The 20844-nt window shown below is 32.3% G+C and overlaps 1 long non-coding RNA gene across 2 annotated transcripts; it reads right to left on the reverse strand.

Annotated features, from left to right (window-relative positions):
* Nucleotides 1-616: 616 nt before the first annotated feature.
* On the reverse strand, nucleotides 617-18076 carry LOC145283735 (uncharacterized). 2 transcript variants are annotated; one of them, XR_013868727.1, is made up of 4 exons: nucleotides 17826-18076; nucleotides 3498-3659; nucleotides 1516-1607; nucleotides 746-882 (listed from the first exon to the last, which is right to left on the reverse strand). It is a non-coding gene; the product is annotated as an uncharacterized LOC145283735 (long non-coding RNA). The 2 variants fall into 2 exon arrangements; XR_013868726.1 differs by lacking the exon at nucleotides 1516-1607 and having other exon boundaries at nucleotides 617-882.
* Nucleotides 18077-20844: the final 2768 nt, after the last annotated feature.

Below are 20844 nucleotides of genomic sequence, written 5' to 3' on the forward strand. Positions count from 1 at the left end.
TTTAATATTTGAAATATTTTATCAGTCTCTTATTACATGTTATGGATTTGAAACAAACCATTTTGTACATGATTTAAACTTTAACAAAAACAATTCATTACATTTGCATTTGATAAATTGAAGTTTATTTTTAGTATTTTAGAGATGAGGTTGGATAATTTGTATTCATCAGGCCACTATTCTCATCTTGGTTTTATTTATAACATTTCAGAATTCTCCCTCTATTTAAAAAAAAAAAAAAAAAATTCTGTATGATTTATATATCCATGTTGAAATGAAAATATATTCCAAAATTCATGTAAATTGATCAAATAATTTTATTTTTATAAAGACAAATCATTTTCAAATAATTAAGATTAATGCAAATTCATAGACATTTACAACATAAATCTAGCAAATATGAATTATTGAGTCTTGAGTTTGTCTTGCCTGCCATTTTGAATACAGTCTCTCCTCGATTAATCATCAAATTTGATTTAAAAAAAACAAAAAACTTCATTAATTTACACAAGTTTTGGAATATATATATATATATATATATATATATTTTTTTTTTTTTTTAATATGAGGGAATTCTGGACGAACTGAAAAAAAAAAAAAAAAATACACCTGAGCATCGACTGAAACATAATGTAATTCAAATACAGCAGACTTTTTTTAGGAGGGAAGAGCAGAATATTTGTAGAAAAAAAGTTCTTTCTTCTTTGATGCAAGCAGATTTCTTTTTCAGTAGAAAAGAAGAGAAAGGTTTTTCCCAAATTCATAGAATCTGTTTGGCAGATGAGATTGGCTTTTCAAATGAATCCACCGGGTAGTTTTTAAGATTAACAATCAAATGAAAGGCATCTTAAACTCTCAGTTCAAAATATGATTGATGTGACCCTGAAAAATAAATAAAATAAATTAAAAAAAAAAAAAAAAAAAAAAAAAAAAAAAAAACAGTGAAACCACTTTATATATAGGCATATATAATAGTAATTTCTTCAAAAATGTTCTGTCCTACTGCTAAAGTCCCAAGATCCATTCAATTGATTTGGTTTGTTTAGGCTATAGAATTTCTCAATTTCAACAGAAGAGACTCCCCAGGAATTGACAAAGTATATTTTAATGGCAAAGCAAAAATTAATATTCTTAAGCTTGTCCATTTGAGATGAAAATGACTAATGAAGATTAGAACATGCTCTTTGTCATAGTATTGATAAATAACAATATAAATATTGGACATTGACTTCAGGATAAATAAAAAAAGAAAAAAAAAAATTCTTCCAGTTTTTTTTTTTTATTATTAAAATACCTCTATTTACCATATGGTCCAATTTGATCATAAAATGTTTTTATTTAGAATTCAATTTAATAATACAAAAAAAAAAAATTCAGAAAAATATTTACGATGTATGTGCCCTTCACGGAATGAAGATATCATATTCCAAAAATTACATAAATTGATCAAGTAGGAACTACTTTCAACCAAGAAAAATCAAAATTAACGATTTTGTAGGGAAAATTGTAGCTTACCTGACAAGCGTGGGTGTCGTGTTCATTCGAGGAAGGAAATGTTAAAATGGCGACGTCGCTTTTGTATTTGACGATCACGTGAGTAACACAAACTATGTAAATTAGATTATGCAAGATGCATAAAATAAGCAGTAAAAGGAACGACCAGTGAGTTGAAAGACAGCATGTTATGCGAACGGACGTGTGTATTATCAAGATTATTGAAGCTGACTCAAAAGATTGTAGGCGAGACAGAACACAACTTTCAAACTTCACTGAAATCAATTTTCAAACTAGAGATTTTTTATATATATTATTTTAATTGGAATTCATTTATTTTATTGCGAACTATTATCCTCATTTATTTTCTTTTTAGTTGTTGTTTCACAATGTTTCGGCCAACTATTCCTCTGGCCTTTGTCACGTGATAACCACGACGGGATAGGAACTTCGAATCTCCTAACTGCATTCTCAGCAATTACTGCCTTTCCATAGTTGTCATCTCATTATGTTTTGGCCAAGTAAGCCTTCGGGGCCCATGGTGCAGTGGATAGAGATGTTGAATCTCTATGGTTCGAGGTGAGCATTGTCTGAAGATAGCTGTTTCAATTTTACCCAAAGCCAGCCAGAGACTTACTTGGTCAAAATGTGGTGAGACGACAACTATGGATGGCAGTAATTGCTGAGAATGCAGTTAGGAGATTCGGAGTTCCTATCTCGTCGTGGTTACCACCTGATGAAGGCCAGAGGAACGGTTGGCTGAAACGTTGTGAAACAACTAAAATTTAAAAAAAAAAAAAAAGAGTATAATAGTCCGCAATAAAATAAATTGGAGATTTTTAGCGATTAAAGTTTTAATAATTTTGAATATAAACAAAATCTCAGTAGTTGAATCGTTGCCCTTGAATTTTAACACATTCTAAAACAATATGGTGGTTCCCAGCTCACAGTTTCTTTCTTTCCTTTCTTAATTAAAAAAAAAAAACCCACAAAATTACTTGATCAATCTGCATGATTTTTTTAATACAATATCTTTGTTCCATGACAGGTATGTACATCAAAAATATGTCCGTATTGTTTTTTTTTATAATTAAGCCAAATTCTAAATAAAAACCAAAAAAAGTTAAACTTAAAAACACACCTCAGTTGCTGGTAGAGCATATAAGTTTGGAGGATTTTTAGGGTTTCCATTGTTGAGGAAGAGCATATTTTTAGGAAGACATATTTAAGGCCATAAATTATCCATGGGTCTTAAAAATCGTAGGCAAAACATCCCACTCAATTACACAAATTACATTTGATTAAAAGTTATTAATAAGAGTCAATGTTCATTTGTTTTCATAATAGAAAGAAAGTTTAGTGAGAAATGTTAGTATTTATATGAATAAGTTTGTACATTTGTTTTCAGTGAGCAGACAACAGTTTGAAAGAGTTAATGCATTGTGTGTGTGTTAGTGTCAGAGTGCACATGCTTATGGCCGTGTGTGCAGGAGTTGAGACTTGTACAATGTTGTGAATTTTGACTCAAACTTTTTTTTGAACGAAAGATCTGGCTTTTTATGCATTTGGGGCGGATCAAAATTATATATTTGATAAATGCATCTGATTAAATGGAAAACATTTTAAGCCGAATATGCACAGATGAGTAAACTGCAAAATAATAAGTAAAAAAAATTTTAAAGAAGTAAAAAATAAGTAAAAAAAATTTAAAAAAAAGTTTCCTTTCATGTTAAATTTTTAGATAAATATTTGGTGATAAGTAATTAAAGTTAAAACATTTTCAATTTAGTCGACATGTAGAAGAGAGAAACGAGAAGTTGACGCAGACTTCAAATTGTCTTATATATAAAAAAAAAAGGTAAATCCCAATATAAAAAAAATAGACACTAGACAACTGAAATTTTTTTTTTTTTTATCAACTTGTACGATATTTTATTTCTAAAATAAAATAGATGGCTGAATTTGTAAACAGAGAGAGATAGAGAGGGGGGTTAAATACTTACAGAATCCCCAGCAGCACACATGCGACACATTCGTGGTTTGTAGTTAATATTTTCATAAGGTAAGCATCCAGTCGTACTGGTGTCCATGGCTTCTACTCTTTTGTTGGAAGAAAAGTTCACATCATTTGTTAAATGTGGCGCCGTTGGAAAGCATGGTCGTTTCTGGGAAGAAAATATTAACAATTTTTACACCTACAGACAATAGTGTTTTATGCTTCCACAATCATTAGCATGGAAAATAATAATTACTGCTTGTCAGGATATTCGAACCCAGTCACAAAGCCACCCATAGAATTGTAGGTTAACATCTTTTATCTGAAGGCCACTGGCAATTAACACTAGAATTGAAGGAAATTAAGTACTTTATAAGAGAGAAATATACAGACTATTTGAAATTGTTACAAATTTAGAAGCCAAACAAGAATGTAACTATTTTTACTGGAATTGTTGGAAAGACATTCTCCAAAAGGGCTAATAAATTGATAGATTACATTGTTGACGAGGTTGGAAGTTTTTTCTCCTTTATAGTAAACTAGCCTGGATACATGGCGTTTCCTGGGTGTTTAGGTGCGTGTGTTGAGCAAAGAAAAAAGAAAAGTGGTAGCAGGCAGGCTCGAACCCATACCACGAAGGAAGAAAGAAATGTGAAAAAAAAAAAAAAAAAAAAAATTAGACGTCTTTGCTGTTGCGTCCATCACCAAACTGGAAGTCGCGAAGGTTTAAATTAAGGCTAGTACATCGAAAAGGGAGGACTTTCAAAAATATTGTCGAAAAAAGCAACCCCCTCCTTGTAGAAAAGTGCTTAGTTGAGGGTGAAGGAACATAAAACGACTGAAAATTCTAGAGGCTTTGTATATAAAAACAAAACGTCTGACAATAAATGTCTACGAATCCATTCATAATATTTTAAAGTGTCTAGGTATGTAATTAACGATAAGTAGGGGGGGAATGTAAATTGTAAATTTTATCATAATGTAATTTTATTACTTATGTAAATATTATACATACATCCAGTTAGATACGCCTTAAACACATGACCACTTCTGCCCAAACATACTTTTCTATAAATAGTCACACGTTTTTAAACCTAGCAGACAAACAACTGCCTGAAGATGACAGGTTTCAGTAGAAAGTGCTAGCGGAAACAATGCAGCAACACATAGCATAGATCCTACATACAAACATTCAATAATATTACAAAAGGATTAATACATAAATTGGAAAAAAATCAAAAAGAAAGTCATTAAACAGAAACTGTGTTCTTCAACAATATGTTTAAATGAAAATTTGCTGCCTAAATATACACTAAAACGTATTGCAAAACAAAAACAAATAAAATAACATCTACGTAAATCATGATATATTCAACAGTCGCGCAAGATAGCCTGGTGGTAGAGGTTTGCGCTTTTTACCATAAAGTCCTGATTTCGAACCTCGCTAGATTCAACTACTCTGATGAGTTGTAGATGATGAAACACATGTCAGTAGATAATTACATTTTGAAAACTAATATATATATATATATATATATATATATATATATATATATATATAAAACTCTGGACTGTCTGAGTGCCCTTGCTTGCATCTATTCTATCAAAAACGTTGCTGTCATGGAAACCAGCTTGTATTTAATAATTCAAACTCCTTTCCACAGTCCAACCATATTGAGTACAAATAAACTTCAGTCTTTGCTTATTTTGTAGACATAGTTGCAATCATGAAAATATGTTTTAGGTTTTGGTTTCGATTCTAGCTGATGACACTTAAATCACTTTTTTTTTTTTCTTTTTTTTTTTTTTTAAATCATGACTATATATTAGGTACAATATATGAAATAATTGACTATAATAATAAATACGAAATCTGTGCATATTAAAATATATTTAAACATTTTATGACTGGGGATTGTTGAGCACTCCTGCTAGTGTGTGTGTGTATATATATATATATATATATATATATATATACACACACACACATATTGTGACACATTTATTAAAATGTATAATAAATTATTATATTGATTTTTAGCCGAGAGGAGATATATTTTCAGTATATTTTATTCACTGGACCATTTTTGGCGCCAAGAGGATCAAATTCACGTCTACTCGGTCACATTTTGTAAACAAAACAAGAAAAAAGGGGAGGAAGAGGCCTGCGAACAGGAGGAGAAGGGAGAGACAGATACTGTGAACAAAGAGCAAAGAGTGGAAAAGGAAAGAGAAAAGAAAGATAGAGAAATAAACCGTATATATAGAGAGAAACTGTGTAGAGAAAGAGAGAGATAGATCGTATAGAGAGAGAGAGGGGCCTGAAAAAAGTTGTCAACAGGCAGTGGAGCCTCGCGCTTCAAAGCGATAAGACGTAAGTCAGCGAAGATCGGGTTGGCGAAGCCAGCGAAAGGCGACGACGTGGTAGCGGGTCGCGGAGGTAAATATCAACGACGTCAAATGATCAGCGGTCAAAGTTAGAATATTGACCGAATAAAAGAATAAACCCAGCGAAAGAAGGAATCATAGATCAGTGAAACTGTTACTGTAAATCAAGGACTTCGATGAGCTTCGGAAAACAAATACTTGGAGTAATTAACACGCACGCGCGTGATAAAACAAATCGTCCGAAGGACAAAAATATGAAAATTAACCTGCACGCGCGTGTAATCAAACATAAACAAGTTACATGAAAGAAATCTATATAAAAAAAAAAGGAGACGAAAGAAAGGTCGCATTTCCAAGGACACTAAGTGAGTTTTCAATCAAAACTTTCATTTTTCCAACATCTCTCTCTCTCTCTCTCATCCTGTATCTAATTGAGCAGGCGATTTCTTGTTTTACGTGAACATTGACTGTTGATATATTTTTCTCTCGATAGGATTTGAATTCATTAACTCATTTCATTTAGTTAGGCATATTAAATTTTCTTTTCTTGAATTGAATTTTATTTTATTTTTTTATATAAATAAGTTTGTTAATTGTTCGATGATATTTGTCCTCGTTATTTCTTACGTGATTTCGTTGTCCAGTACATTTCATTCTATTGTTGTCTTCAGGATGGTTGTCCCATTCCCTTAACACATTATCAAGGAACCTGGGAACCTTTATTTTTTTTATATATTTCGTTACGTCACCCATCTCTACCGTCCCCAGTAGGATTGGGATACATCGTAACAATATATATATATATATATATATATATGAAAAAACGCATGGTTAGTGAAAATGTGTTATTATTAGGCCTATGACAACAGCAAATTCTTTTCATTGTTTTTACTCTTGAGTATATCTCCGACACACACAATCAACTGGTTATCACATCACTGTACATAAAAACATAAGATATCAATGGATATATACCTGTGAATCAAAACAAGGAAAAAAATATGCTGTTGTCATAGCCCTACTTATGATTAAGAAAATTTCACAAATAAAAACATAATATTTATTCATATATTTGTATTACAGAAGATCAAAAAACATCAGCACCGTCGGTTTCAAATCCAAATAAAAAGAATCAATGTCTGGTTGCCTATGTTGAATTCTCTTCAGTCTCTGGTTCCCTTTGTTTGGATTTGAAACCGACAGTAACAATGTTGTTCTGATCTTTTGTAACACATGAATATATAAATATAATTTCTTTTTAAATTTTGAGTATAGTACTGGCAAGATTTCATTTGTACTGGTTGAATTTAACATATGACCGCTCACTTCCAGGAAAGCAAGCGTTTTACTTGCTGATCCAGAAACGGGTGGTCATAATTCAGTTTTATAGCATATAGAATTTAACACAGGACTTTTAAAAATCTACAGAAATTGTGATTGCATAAACAAAAAAACAAACAAATCAAGAACACCATCCAGGTATCATAAAAGTAAAATAGAAATAAATAAGTTTGTGTTATTCTGGAATTTACTTGAAGGAGGTTTGGATAGAGTCAAACTCTACAGTGCGGCTAAGTATTTTTTCAGGGCAGGAAAATTTAACTAAATATTTTTTAACATTAATTAGATGACTGAATAAATTTGACAATTTATTGATATTTCTTATAAAATTAGATATATTCATATATTTGTATGTATAGTATTCACTCAAACTAATTAACCTATCATGACTTTTAGCACATAGCTGCAAGGTATAAAAGGTGGTAATATGCGCTATATAGTTTATACTATAGGCTGTGTTCGTGAGAATGGTGTCATTTGCTGTTGGTTATAAGAATTGGCAAGAACACTTCATATGAGCATGGAACTTAACGACAGAAAAAAAAATGATAACTTTACAAGAACGATATAGTTTTTAATGTGCGTCCGCCATTTTGCTTTTGTCTGTACTGTCTTTTAAAGGAGACAACCTTACTTTTTTTTTTTTTTTTTTTTTTTTTTTTTTTACACAGTGATCACCACTTATCAAGGCCCGGAAGCCACTCAGGGATAAGGGTTATTGCAAGTACATTACGTTAGTGTGGAGATTTGATGAAGTGTTTACTTAAGGGGGCGGTTCATTAGGAATTTGTTAACGGACTTGAAGACATCCAAGTTGTAATCCGGTGGGAAGCAGGCAGACGGAACAGAGTTCCACAGGCGTGTAGTTCTAAGAAAGAAGCTTTGTTCATGGAATCCGTGTTTTGATTTAGGCACAGATATAGAGTGGGGGAAATTTTTCACAGTGGATTCAGCTAGACGGGTGTTTTTCGTGAAAGATTGGCGGGGGGGGGGGACCAGAGATTATTTCCCTTTATTTCCGCTTATAACAGTAAATATGTGGGATATTTAGTTTTTATGCAAATAGGCATTAGACATCAATCAATAAATATTAAAACCTCAGTTTCTTTGGAATATGTTAACGGATTTAAGGAGAGGAGAGCATAACATGGCGGCAATCCCCCATTTGAAAATTTTCAGATTTACATTTAGTTTGTCCATAAGCATTAGACAACAATTAAGCAAGATTCTCTGAATTTCAAGACCCCTTTAAGTCAAAACCTTGAATTTTAAACATTTTCTAGAATCAAAATCATAATGGATTTTGATAAAAAAAATTGGAATAAGGATTCTAGACATAAGGTCTACTAGCATTATATCTTGATTTTAATAATGATAAGGACATAAGTGATGCCTTGATAAGTGGTGGTGCCTATGTAAAAAAATAAAAAATAACTTCTGACTAATTTTACCTGTCCTGGGACAGGTATGCTAGTTATGAAAATAAAATATTAAGCAAATAAAGCAACATCTGCCATCTCCCCTAATTTTAAAACCTTTTTTTTCTTTATTTTCAAATACAAATATAATATTCTATTTAAATTAGGCACGGCCAAAACGGAAGGAGGGTGTAAGTATTTTTTTGACAGAGTCTCAGATTTTTCAAGAGTGACTCAGTCTCTCTTGAAAAATCTACCAAAAAATCAAGTAATTATCAAATCAATACAAAATTTTTACAGATTATTAAGTGAAGAATGAACTTTATAACAGTGTACTTTTTTTCATAATCGATATATATATATATATATATATATATATATATATATATATATATATATATATATATATATACACGTCCAAGGATGGAATACTGTTGCCATATCTGGGCAGGAGCTGCTAAAAACCGCCTATCCTGCCTTGACAGAGTACAAAATAGACTTTGTGGCTTAGTGGGGGGGATGCCCTTTTCTCTACCCTGCAACCTCTCTCCCACAGAAGAGACGTTGCGAGTCTATCCTTGTTTTATCGTTAGTTCCATGGCAGGTGCTCGTCTGAACTCCAATCTCTGGTCCCCCCCTCGCCAATCTTTCACAAAAAACACCCGTCTAGTTGAATCCACTGTGAAAAATTTCCCCCACTCTATATCTGTGCCTAAATCAAAACGTGGATTCCATGAACAAAGCTTCTTTCTTAGAACTGCACGCCTGTGGAAAACTGTTCCATCTGCCTGCTTCCCACCGGACTATAACTTGGATGTCTTCAAGTCCAACGTTAACAAATTCCTAATGAACCACCCCCTTTAGTAAACACTTCATCAAATCTCCACACTAACGTAATGTACTTGCAATAACTCTTATCCCTGAGTGGCTTCCGGGCCTTGATATGTGGTGATCACTGTAAAAAAAAAAAAAAAATATATATATATATATATATATATTACCTACAAAACCCCCTTCTTTGTGATTACAAATATGCTTAAAATAATCAGCCAAAACTGAACATATATTATATTGTGGGGAGTGTGAAGATTGTAGATAAAAAAAACAACTGCACACGTATCAGATTTTAAGGTTGAAAACCCGAATTTTGAATGTGTTTCGTTTTTCATCTTTTGTGTTTTGAAGTGTGATATTCGTTGAATAGTTTAATTATTATCTTTCAGATTAACAATATTTACATTATTTTTACAAAAATCACTACTTTTAAATCTTTGAACAGTAAATTAATTTTCTTAGAGCCCAATATTGCTAACATACCATTAAATAGGAAATGCTTTGAAGAATCAATACAAAAAAAAAAAAAAAAAAAAAATTGGTAGATAACTGCGCATTTTGCTAAAAATATGATAATTTCTTTCAGCAATTTGTTGCTATGTGATATTACCTCAGCTATGGAAGACCATAAGGCCTACAAACATTTGTTCGTATTTACAAACAGTTGTTATCTCCCTCTTTACCTTTCGCTGCGATTTGCGTTGTATTTAGTTTAAAGTGTGAGGGACTTGCATCTACCACACACTCATACAGAAACACTTGGGTCCTGATAGCAAGACGACCAAGCGTGATAATAGATGCTAGAGTTGTCTCCAACACATAAGGCGCCTAGCATTCCCAAAATGGTCCCCCATCTGATACTGGCGAGCCTCATTGTTGCTTAACTTCAGGGGATTATGTAAGCAACAAATTATATATATATATATATATATATATATATATATATATATATATCTCATGAAAATAGAATTAACCCTTATAAAGTTGATTCTTCACTTAATCGTCAAAACAAACGTTAAAAATACATGGAAATTTACAGGACTAAATAAGTCCATTTAGTCCTATAAAGGCTGCCATAGTTTCTTCCAAACTATTATCAATCTTTAGATTTTTTAATTTTGTCACGCAAAATCTATAGAGTGAGATAGAAGATGGAATTATTTGAAATTCAGGTACTTATGTTATATTTTTGCATATTCTTATAACAAATCATCCTAAATCTTATTTAGACAAAGAAAAAATTAATTGTTTCAAAAATATTTAAATATTATCCATCGAGACAAAAATGATGGTGAATGGTGTTTTTTTTTTTTAAATGTTAAATTCTATTAATAGAAAAAGTTTTATATTATTCTGTTTTTCATATAAAATTCAGGCTTTTAACTTTCTGGAAAAAAAAAATGCTTAAGAATAATGGATTTTACTAAATCTTAATTTGTTTAAAAAAAAAAAAAAAACTTTGTTTTTCTTCCATATTTTGGTCATTCCCAATTTAAACAATCGATTTTTAAATCAAACTTTCCCATACATCTTCTGTTTACTTCTTAACACAGCAATTAAAACAATTTAAGTTTTCTTGAAAAATAAAAAATTTTTTAATACAAATATGGGGTGATTAGGTTCCACTCTTCACGAGCATAGTGTGTAGTATTTTCTTAAAAAACAAAACAAAATTCTTTCCAGGGTCTTCACCTTATTACACCTATATGCACATTAATTTTTTATCTTTTTCTTATCCTAACCCTGAGAGTTTGAATTGGTTAAGCATTTGACCGAAAAACTAAAAATTCAAGGTTTTGTTTCAGGTTTGAGCAGCCAATGATTTCATTAACATATTTATTTAATTAAACAACGTATATATCTATTTACTATTATATAAAAGTCATTTTGTGTGTGTGTGTGTGTGCGTGAGAGAGTTACTTCGTTATAGGTTCCGAAACGACTGAGCCTATCTTTTGCGAATTTCATACAAAGCTAATTTATATGTCTGGTAGTGTTCTTAGATATGTTTTGTACAGAAATTCATCCGATATGTATCGAAAAAAAATCCGATCTTAAAAATAGCTTTTCTCTCTTATAGATAAAAAAAAAAAAAGAATCATTTTACAGGGGGATATTTTACGTTACACCGGCCAAGGGGAGATAAAATTTCAGCAAATCATTTCTTCTTTAAAAAAAAAAACAAAAAGGATTTATTATTATCTGGAGATATAGCTTAGTAGTAGAGGATTTGACTACAGATAGAATAATCCTCTGTTCAACCCCGGGTGTACCTCATTTTATTTTAATTTTTTCTTGTGAGTTCAATTTATGATAAAAGAAAAGGTACCATTTAAAATCGCCACAAATCATTTCTTTGTTTGCATATTTTAAAACTAAACATTAATCAGAAGTGACTTTTCCAGAGTATTCATTGTCAAGCCCAAATATCAGCTGAAGTGATATTGTAAACAAACACAGACGGAATTAGATGAACAACATTACCATTATTTTTTTTTGTGAATTAGTTCACCGGGCAAGTTATTCCTCGTAATATATAATAAACAATAGAGGATTGATTATAAGAATAATGCATAATCTGCACAAATTAAATATCATACTTAAGCGTATTGTACGACTGGGCCTAGTTATGAGGTGCTTTCAATAAGTTTGTACAGGGTGGAACGATAAAAATCTCGCCCTAAAGAAAACACTAGTTTTATTTTAACTCATTGAAAAAATTAATTCAGGTAACTTGATTATGTAGTAGAACTGACATCTATTTAATGTAGCCATCTTTGGCCTCAATCACCGCCTCGATACCGGTCGAGGACTCGGAGCATACCCTTTCAAAAAGTGCCAGCGGGAGCTCGGCGAATACTCGGCAGATGATGGCAATCAGGCTGGCTTTGGTGTTGGGGAGGTCATGTTGGTGATGTTCTTGATGTATAACCAAAGTAGTCAAGTGGGTTCAGGTATGGGGGGGAAGGGGGCAGTGAGAGAAGGGTACAAAGTCGTAGCACTTTCTGAAGCCAAGCCTGGGTCTCTTTGGACGTGTGTTGGCGCAGAGTCCTGTTGCCACACCCAGGGTATGCCAGGAGCCACCTGATTGCATCAGATCACCACACTCTTCAGCACATTTATGTACATTTTGGTGTTGACTTTCAAGCCGACTATGAAGATGTAAGGTGGCATGATGTGACCTTATGCAGGGCTGCAAGATTTGCAACATATTTTACAAGAAAAGAAAACGACCTTTAAGTAAACCATCAAGTGCACTTTTCAATTTGTGTTTTTAATTTTGCACTCTGCCAAAGTTCTACGTTGTGAGGGAATAAAATTCTCACAGCTGACAACAAAGAATGGCTTTCAGAATAAACACCCCCAACCTCCCTATATTAAGAACGGCTTTCAGAATAAACACCCCCCCAACCTTGTCAGCATATCCGAAAACCTATAAAAGTTTATATTTCGAATGAATGGTGAGTTTTTAATTTTGTTGATGCATGCGCAATTTATATATATAAAAAAAAAAAAAGATTAAAACTGGAAAAAATAAGGGAAGGACCAATGCCAAGGAGGGGTGGAGGTCCGAGAAGGTCGGTTCTACCCGAGACATTTTTGACTGCCATTTTACATTGTTACTGGGAGGAGTGGTGGGAGGCGCTGGCCCTTGGAGATATATATATATATATATATATATATATATTACTAGCATTTACACCTGGCGTTGCCCGGGTGTTTGGAGGTGTATGTTGAGCAAAAAAAAAAAAAAAAAAAAAAAAAAAAAAAAAAAAGCAGTCAATTTTTTTTTAACTTTGACCCCTTAACATTTATTGTTTTGGGATCCAATCAAGTTATTAAGTTAGATCCATGTCCAAGGAACCGATATTTAAAATTTCAAGTGTTTATACCCAAAATTGTCGGAGGAGTTAGGTAGAGTTCTCAAAGGTCAAATCGCTGAACTTTAACCCCTTAACAGCCAAATTTCTGTCCGAAAACGGATTAGAAAGATTTTCCCAAATCTTAGTACCCTGTATATCAAATTTCGAGTGTGTAGACTTAAAATAGACAGAGTTATTGCATAGGGAAATGTACACACACACACGTTCACTTATATATATATATATATATATATATATATATTGAACATGCCTTGGGCCAGAGGTGCACGCTACTTCATTCGAGAGTTCTGAGGGGTGCTGATGTCATCCGTGTTCTGTGGTGTTCCCTGTTTGCTAGTGGAGCTTATATTGCATCTATTGATGTTGCGCGACGCGGTAGGTTGCTAACAGTACCTCAGTGAGCACTTTGTTGCCGACGTAAATGCACCTTCCCAAGTCTGGGCATGGTATGAAGTATGCTGCGGACGGGGGCTTCTGCGGAATGCGGGGGTCGTTGGTTCTTTACAGAGCTAGTCCAACATCTCACCAGAGAGTCAATGCATTGTATTTCTTCTACAAGCTGTTAACTGACTCCCAAGTTGGGGTTGCAAATTAACAATCATTTTGCAACCTTTATACCGGCTCCATCTCGGACCATCCAGCCCAGCTATGGTTGGAATTAAATTTTCGACAATACGGAACGAAATTTAAATTTCTGTTCCATTTTCAAAACAATTCCAAAACAGAGCGCTCTCGACAAGTTTTATGAAATTGGTAAAGTTGATTTACAAATTACAAGTGTCGAGCGTTATGTGAGAACAAGAAAAAATAGCCGACGTGATAGGGTTATATTTTTGGAGTCTCGATAATGACTTAAAAATAAAAAATATCTGGTAGATATTCACCCAATAAATGTCATGGTAGCATTTATTGGGTGGGTTTCTTACGGTATTTTGTTTTATCTTTACTTTTAAACCATTATCGAGCCTCTAACTAAGGATGGATTTCTAAATAATCTACAGAACCTGAAGAGATGAGTTCTTTGTTAATTATTCTGTACTTTCACCTAACAATTTAATAAATAAATAAACTTTGAGAAATTGAAACTCTCGCCGAAAGTTATATTACTGATGAATCATATCAGGAAGTGAATCTGACCAAACAATTTGCTGATAACTTTGAATCGGCTACTCTTTTGGTTTTGGCAATATTTATGAAATTATCAGTGTTTTTGTTTTGTTTATATTTTTGGTACTTGTATAGTTTAACCAAGAAAACGAAAAAAAAATGTTATATTGTATGTGTCCGTTATGGAATAAAGTCGGAAAAAAAAAAAAAAAAAAAAAATTCACTTAATTTCATCAAGTAGTTTTTTTGTTTTAATTTTTTTACAGCGAAAAAACATTATGATACCGAGCAAAAGGTTTGATTTTTAGGAAGAAAAGCTAGTATTAAAGATGGGGAGGAAGTGTCTCGCTTTAAATGGAGTTATCTCCCCGTGGCGAGTGCAAAAAATTCCAACGTGCTGTCATAAAAAACGCTGTAAAAATTAAAATACTCGATCAAATCAAGTGAATTTTTTTCAGAGATCTTCAGTCGAAAACGGATACGTACAATATAACCCTTTTTCGATATTTTCATTTTTTGGATAAACTACTTGAATAAACTACAAGTACCAAAAAATGAAAATATCGAAAAAAAGGTTATATTGTACGTATCCGTTATGGAATGAAGTTCTCCGAAAAGAAAAAAAAAATCACTTAATTTCAAGTAGTGTTCTTTTTACAGCAAAAAAAAAAAAAAAAAAACAATTTATGATACCGAGCAAAAGGTTCGATTTTTAGGAAGAAAAGCTAACATTAAACATGGGGAGGGAGTGTCGGCGTTTTAAATTGAGTTATCTCCCCGTGGCGTGTTCTAAACTCCAAACAAATATTTTAAAAAATCCAAGATGTCTGCCTTCAACGTGCTCTCATAAAAACGTGTTTTTCCGCTGTAAAAAAAAAAAAAAAAAGAAATCGATCTAATTCAGTGAAATTTTTTTTTCGGAGATCAGTTCAAAACATACGTACAATATAACCTTTTTTTCGATATTTTCATTTTTTTCAATGTCTTGATTAAACTGTACAAGTACCTATTAAATTGTTAGGTGGAAGCACAGAATAGTTATAAAACATCCTCCCCTCCCCATGTTAATGGCTTTCAAAATAACGTTATTTCATCAGGGTAAAAAAAATGCATAAGTACCAAAAATTCAAATATATAACAAACAAATGTTACCAAAAATGTACTCTTCTACCTCCATGGATAAGTTTTGTTTTAACGCATTTAAAAGCGATTTCGTTTCTAAAAACAAGTAGTGTTAAGTTGGTAAGATAAACCGGCATTCAACATGGCCGACGAAAACACGTGTAGTGTTTTTATTAAATGTAACATGTTTATTCAGCTCAAAAAACATGCAGTGTTTACCGATGTATTAGAAAAGTAAAAATTGCGCCCGGTAAGTTTGGGAAAAGGAGTTTAAAAAACTGGTACTAGTGCAGAGAGTGATCAGTCATCCGGACGTAAATAATAACGTTATTTAAAAAGCGATTCTTAACATGGGGAGGGGGGTAAAATCCATTGAAAGCGGTCGGTGGTTCTATAAGAAAATAAAGCTGTGTACGCATTATAAATGTTTCTTTTCTGTGTCTTATGTTATACATTAGTACATTAGGGGTCATTTCGAGTTAAAAGTTTATTTACTGCACTCATCTGGACTAGAGAAAATCATGATTTAAATGTGTATGTCTCGTCTAAATAACTAACGATAATTCTCTGATATGGCCGACAAGACGGGTGATCAAAAAGTCAGATCGAGCGTACCGGAAACCGAAATGAGATCAAATGAGGTCTCATTTCGTTTTCCGGTACGCGACGCTCGATCTGATTTTTTGATCACCCGTCTTGTCGGCCATATTAGATATTCATCGTTAGTTATTTAGACGAGACATACACATTTAAATCATGATTTTCTCTAGTCCAGATAAGTGCAGTAAATAAACTTTTAACTCGAAATGACCCCTAATGTACTAATGTATAACATAAGACACAGAAAAGAAACATTTATGATGCGTAACCAGCTTTATTTTCTCACCGACCGCTTTCAATGGATTTTACCAATTAAACTTGGAAATACGATTTAAAAAATAGCGCGGATCATTCTAGCACCAAAAATAAAACTAGACAAAATACTGTTAGAAACTGACTCAATATATGTTATCGTGACATAGGTTGACATAATCGGTGGGTTTTTAACAGTATTTTCAACTCCTTTTCCCAAACTTACCGTGTCAAGAGAGAGTCGGGCGCCATTTTTAATTTTCCAATATATCGGTAAACACTATGTTTTTCGAGCTGAATAAACATGTTATATTAAATAAAAACACTAGAAAATTATCCAGTTAGGTAGAAAAGTAGCTTATCTTGTCTTTGATAACATTTCTATTTGCCTTTTGACAATTTTTTCCGAATCTGTGTGCAGTAATACAAACCCCAATATTCTGTACTTTCACCTAACAATTTACCGTCAATTCAATCTTGGAAACTACTCGTTTGCCGTAATTTTAAACGTTATTTTCATTTTCAGCGACCCCGAAAACCTATAAGAATGGTAATTTTAAAGGAATTTGAGGGTGGAGTAATTTTTCATATTTACCTTTTTTTTAATTGAATTGTTAGGTGAAAGTACAGAATAGTTACAATACACCCTCCCTTCCCCATGTTAAATAATAGGTTTCTAAATAATAGCGTTAAAAAATAGCTTGGGTCGTAAGGTGGCACAGTCAGTACCTATAAAAGGTAACGCCGGATCGGAAAAAGAGCTCAAAATGAAAATAAAATAAATTCTCCGCTCAAAATAAGAAATGGAAGAAAAAAAAAGTTAAATTCTCCGCTGTGTTAGTAATTAAAAACTAAAACAAATTCTCAAAACGAAAAGAAATGTTAGATTCTCCGCTCAAATACCAATATAACAAATGGGAGAGAAAAAAAAATAATTAAATTCGCTAAAACAAATTATTTTTTACTTGTAAACTGGTTTATTAATTGTAGAAAACAAAAACAAACGGGAGAAAAAAGAAGCTTAAAATGAAAGAAAAAGAAAAATTATTTTTACAATTGTAGCCATCCGTATTATAAGATTTGTGTGACGTCACTTCCAATGTAAATAAAGAAGTGCGGAGCGTCAGGATAACCAAATAACGTTATTATTTCAACGCAGTGCCGATGAACATTACGTAGAAGAATAATAAGTCAATTATGAACTGATTGTTCAACCTACAAAGGATGTTTATTTCGAAGTCCGTTCTTAACATCGGGAAGCTGAAAATAAGAAAATACCTTTCGGAATAAACACCCTTTACAGTCTGGACAACCAACCAGTGCAGATTGATCAAATAAGAAACAGAAAGGCTTCAAGTTAAAGAATAAAAAAAAAACAAATCAACTTACCGACGAGAATGAATATAAAAGATTTTTTTCTGTGGAACATTGAGCAAATAATATTTCTCCTGGATTTAAAGAAGGACTTTTACGTTTTCTGTCATACATTTTGGGAAAAAAATATATAAGTTTTTTTTTTTTTTTTTTGCAAATTTTCTTAAAGCATTAAAAGATTAAAAATTGTTTCACTAGCAACTCTGGAAAACACGTGTTGGATTTTGTTTTTCTTTTTAAGTACAATTAAAAAGTCATAATAAAAATAGATAACTATTTAAATAAAAGCTTCTTTTTTTTTTTAATGGGATTTAATATATATAGAAAAAAATCCAAACGTTTAATCCGTTATTTAAAAAAAATACAAAAATAAATAAGACAAAACGTGTTTTGTTTTCGTAAAAAAAAATGTAAACACTGCAAGACTAAAAATAGTACTATAAACTATAAAAATAATTTAGTGTATTAATTAAGAAGTAAAGATGCAAGTCTGCTCTCGTAGAGAGGCACGTAATGCGAAATTGTTTTCAGTTATAAATTCAATCGAGTTCACTACGAACAAAAGAAATTGAATTTTTAACCGGCGAAATACTCTCCTTTCTTTTTGATGAACTTCGATTTGTTTTTGAAATTCAACACAAATTATCACACCACCTAACGGCAAAAAAGTAAGACATTATAATAAAGGGCAGATAACTCTAATTTCTTATTCTAACTATTTACACGCTCGCGCGTAACAGTATTAAAACTTTTACCCTTGTCACTCTGAGACTTTTTCGGTACTTTATTCAAGACATTAAAAAAATGAAAATATTGAAACAAAAAATTATGTTGTACGTACTCGTTATGGAATAAAGTGTTTGTGCAAAAAATCGGTATTTTTTTTTTAGATTAGGTCCACCTCCACAATTTTCTTTTAAATTACGGCTTTATAGGTTTTCGACTTGCTGAATACGGGAATAATCGCATTGAAATGTTGCAGAAATAGTTATCGAGATATAAAAGTTGTAATAGGCATTGTATTGCGGCCATCTTTGTTACGCGCGTAAATTTGTTTATGGCGCGCGTGCGTAAAAAAGATGGCCACCAAAGAATACAATACATAATACAATTTTTTATATCTCGATAACTACATATTTCTGCAAAATTTCAATGCGATTTCCGTATTCAGCATAGTCGAAAACAATTATAAAATCGTCATTTAGAAGAACATTGTGGAGATGGACCTAATCTGAAAATTTACCAAAATATCACTTTATTTGATCGAGTAATTTTTTTTTACTTAGGATGATCAAACTTCAATGAGATCGATCGTGTCGCAACCATCTTGCTTATTTCGCATAACGAGGAGGGGGTGCCTTTAAACGAAAAAGAGATTACCAAGGGACAAAATGAAAAAGGATTTTTAAAAAGGACAGGGAAACTACGTAAAATACGTGAAAAAAATAAAATATTTATCTTGGTATTTTTTCTGTCCATAATCTCGTCAAATTTTGACAAACTTTAAGCGGTGACTAGAGTTCTCTCCCCTAGCGACACCTAATTTTTTTTTTCAATATTTTCATTTTTTTAATGTCTTGATTAAACTAAACAAGTACCACTTTTTCTTTTTATTTGGTTAAAACTAGCACATTCTACTGAACCAACATGGAAATATCATTTTCCTAAGTGGGATTTGATTTTTAAAAAAATGTCGAATTGATTAAAATTCCACAGAGAGTGAAAGTAAAGGTGTCAATCAACAAGGCCTGGGCTGGACTAGACAAGATGAAAACGATCTGCAAGTCAAATTTTCCCACCAAGATGAAACGTGACTTTTTTGGAGGCATTGTTACATCAGTTCTTGTATGTGGAAGTGGCACCTGAACTTTCACCAAAAGGCTGTTGGAGAAAATTGATAGTGTGTATATCAGAATGCTAAGAGCTTCTCTTAACAACTCCTGGAGGCAGCACTGCACGAAAGAGCAACTATACAAATATTTTTCTCAGATCTGAGCCTTGATTAGAAAGAGGAGAACGAGGCTTGCTGGACACTGTCGTAAGAGCTAAGAATGAAATTGTAGCAGTTGATGTTTACACATCGACGTACAAAATCGTACAAAATCAAAATGCATAAATGTGCATACACTAAATAAAAAACAAATAATTATATTTTGAACCAATCAGAAAACTTTCTGAATTTATTTGAAATGGTCTTTCTGGGAGCCACCTAAATCCTTTAAAAGACAGATTTTTCTTCAATAAACCAGTGGAATACGGTTGATAGGAATCTGCAGATTGGTGTCGTTGGGTACCTCACTAGGAGCGCTCACCTTTGCAACATTTCTCTCTACTAACATGTGCACAATCGTTAACACACACACACACACACACACACACACACACACAACTCATCGACATTATCGTCTGTTAATTTGTTAAACCTTATTCGTTGAAATATTTCCAAACTTTATCCCTGAACTATTTTCTAAGATGACAAACAAAAAAACATTGATTCTTATAAAGAACTTTCAATGAATTATAATTTATTTAATTCAGCAGAGAAGTTTTGAATGCGATTTTCCTGGCCCCTGAAACTCACGGCTCTTAATCGATCCAGAATTCTTTCTAATCTCAATTAATCAACCCCCTTGTTTTTACAAGAACTCTAAAACTATTCATGAACATTCTTTGTTTTTCTATTGCTATAAACCTTCCATTTTAAACATATATATATAAATTATCTCTTTTTGTGAATATATGCCTTCTTAACTTATTATTTTGTTTTCTTTATCGTATGACAATGTTTCTCGTTTTTCCAACATTTGATTATAAAACCTGCAAATCTTTGTCCACTGAAAATATTTCTCTGAATCCAGTTCATCCTAAAAATATTGCTCTTCTTACAAACACCATAAAGTAATATCCCAAAACTGGTGTGAACATATTCTTAAAAACTAATAATCAACAACTCTAAAAACTAAGGACTGACATCTCTAAAACTGGTGAGCAAAATCCCATAAAATCACCAAAGATTTATTTTTGATATGTCTCA

Source organism: Euprymna scolopes, chromosome 8 (assembly GCF_053919585.1).
Source record: "Euprymna scolopes isolate OS-2025 chromosome 8, ASM5391958v1, whole genome shotgun sequence".
NCBI classification, from domain to species: Eukaryota; Metazoa; Mollusca; class Cephalopoda; order Sepiida; family Sepiolidae; genus Euprymna; species Euprymna scolopes.